This window comes from Pinus tabuliformis, chromosome 6 (genome assembly GCF_031772625.1).
Source record: "Pinus tabuliformis cultivar Carrire ecotype Pingquan chromosome 6, CPIR1, whole genome shotgun sequence".
Lineage (NCBI taxonomy): Eukaryota > Viridiplantae > Streptophyta > Pinopsida > Pinales > Pinaceae > Pinus > Pinus tabuliformis.
Window position 1 is genome coordinate 496,982,334 of NC_142292.1, and position 2,800 is coordinate 496,985,133.

At 32.4% G+C, this 2,800-nt stretch overlaps 1 pseudogene; it reads left to right on the plus strand.

Moving 5' to 3' along the window:
* Nucleotides 1-248: 248 nt before the first annotated feature.
* On the plus strand, nt 249-2,555 carry LOC149259502 (iron-sulfur cluster assembly SufBD family protein ABCI8, chloroplastic pseudogene; annotated as a pseudogene).
* The last annotated feature ends 245 nt before the right edge of the window (nt 2,556-2,800 follow it).

Below are 2,800 nucleotides of genomic sequence, written 5' to 3' on the forward strand. Positions count from 1 at the left end.
ACTTGCGTGATTCCTAGAGGGAACTGCTAGTTAGCTACAGGGGTCACTAGCAGCCAGACTTGTGCAATTCTTAGAGGGACCTTCTAGTTGGCTGCAGGGGTCAGTGGCAGCTAGACTTGCGCAATTCCTAGAGGGAAATATCCTAACTAGTATTTTTTTTAGTGATATCTCCTTTCGAGGGACGTTATAATTGTATTTTTTTTAGTGATATCTCCTTCTATTAAATCCCCAAGCACACTTTGTCATCGATGGAGATATCCACTTATTTCACGATGAATGAGATGGAGACCGAGAAGTTTGAGAGGAATATTATTGTTGTAGATGAGAGGACTTCTATGACATATATTGAAGGATTCACTACACCATTTTATGACACCAATCATCTCCATGCCATAGTATTTGATCTCTATTCCACAGTGGGAGAAACGATAAAGTATTCCACTCTAAAGAATTGGTATATCGGGGACGAGGAATGCAAACATGGGATTTATAATTTTATTAAAAAAAGAGGTTTGTGCGATGGAGACAAATCGAGGATTTTGTGGACCTAAGTAGAGACTAGTTCGACAATCACCTGGAAATACTCAAGCATTGTTTTGAAATGCAATGATGCAATTGGAGAGTTCTATTCTGTTGCCTTGAAAAATAACTATCAATAGGGGGGGACAAAGATGATCCATATAGGGAAGAATTGCAGGAGTAGGATTGTTTCTAAAATTATATCTATAGGGAAGTCTAGGAACTACTACAAAGGATTAGTGCAGGTGCAACACAATTCTCATAATGCAAGGAATTTTTCACAGTGTGATTAGATGCTCATCGGTGACCGGGCAGTTGCAAATACTTATTGTTATATTCAGGTACAATTTGAGTTGCATTATAAGGTATCTAATTTCATTTATTGATAGTCCTTCTCGTGTCCTTATCTCTCTTAATTTCATTGTGGAATGATTGGAATGGGTTAAAAAATCAAGTGTATCATTGAGTAAAATAGACACCCACATGTCACTACATGTCATTGTGCATACTCTCTATTTTTGATACAATTATAAGTGAGAAATATGATGTGTGCAGAAATAAAATTCCTAGCAAGCATGATGAATCCAGTCTTAGCATGGAAATCGAAACCAAGGATCATAAAATATCAATTAAATTTGTGAAATGAAGTAAAACACACAATAAAAGATTATTTGTCAACATTGTCTATTTAGTGCAAGATACTACTAGTATTTCATAATTTTCAAAGATGGTGGATGTAATGAAGATGCCCTCAAGAAAAGTTATTGACTTGAAGATAAGATGGTAAGTGCAACTATTTACTTTAAATAAGCTAAATTTAGATAATTAAAACAAGTTTGAAAATCACTAGAAACACCACCCCCACATCATTTTATTTCTAGTTGTACAAGATAATATTGAATAAAATTATGAGCACTTCCATTTAAATTGACTGTACATAAAATAACATACAAGGTTGATGCTTTTAAAAGATATATCCATCATTAAATATAAGAAATGAAAAGGATGGCTCATAATTTTAAAGGCTATATCCATCACCAACTATAAGATAAGAGTTAATGAGATGAGAAAAAGTTTGTCTTGATATAACATGTAAATGTCATATTACTTATAGCTCATGCATATTGTATATTGTTGTGCATATGTTAATTGTATAAATTCAATCTAGGTAAGTTATATTGCACCAATTTAAATCTACACACACATAAAATATCATAAATATGGCAGGGGAATGAGTAAGCCTTTTCATGCAAGTTTAAAATTTCCCCTTGGTTGGTGAAGAATCAATTCAATGCTATTTTTGGTGGAGTATTAAGTTATTAACTGAAGATAAAAAAAATGTTAGTCTCTTGAATGTTTGAAAAAGGATATTTGGAATGTTATATAGAAGTTACATTTCTTGTAGCTATATCTACCTTACGTAACTATAATATTCCAACTCCATTTTTTTATATAGAAGTTGCAGTTCATGTAGCTATATATGTTAGATTTACATGTTTTAGATAGAAGTTATCTTTTACATAGCTATATCTACCGTGACATAACTATAATATTCCAACTCCATTTTTTTCACAATTTTCAACATTTTAAAGATTTGTCTATTTTAGTGTGATTATGCAATTAAATAGTTGATATTGTTTAAGACATCTCCTATTGGCAACATTTTGAATTTTTAAGTGGGATCTTGGGCAGGTTTTTGTTACAACCATATATCATGTTTTAAGTAGATTTTGTTTTATAATTCACCCAAGAGACTTTAGGAGCAACCTTGAATTTCATGCTTGTTTCCATTATACATCTAATATTTGCAACCTTTTCCATGTGAAGAACCCAATAGCCCATGTTGAACATGAAGAAGTACCTCAAAATTTGGGGAATATCAATTATTCTATTTCCAGAGGGGGATAGATCCAGAGAAGGCAATGATAGCTATCATAAATGGCTTTTTTCGGGTTGTATTTAATGAAATCACACTAGAATTTGCTACTAAAGTAAATCAATTGATGAATTTGAAGCTTGAAGGTAGTCTCGAATAGGTGTTGTAAGGTATCTCTATAACACTATCTATCTACATGATTCTAATGCCATGAGATGGTGTCTCAATAACACTATTGTCTAGTGATGGGTGCTAGATGTAGATAGATTTCTCATGTCCTACAGGTAAATCGTATCATTATATTTCTATGAAATCTCGAAATGTGTTCAAAGTTTGTCTCAAATAAGGAAATATGTATGTACTCTTGAATTTATCTATGTTGTAATAAGATCAAGAATAAAGTTT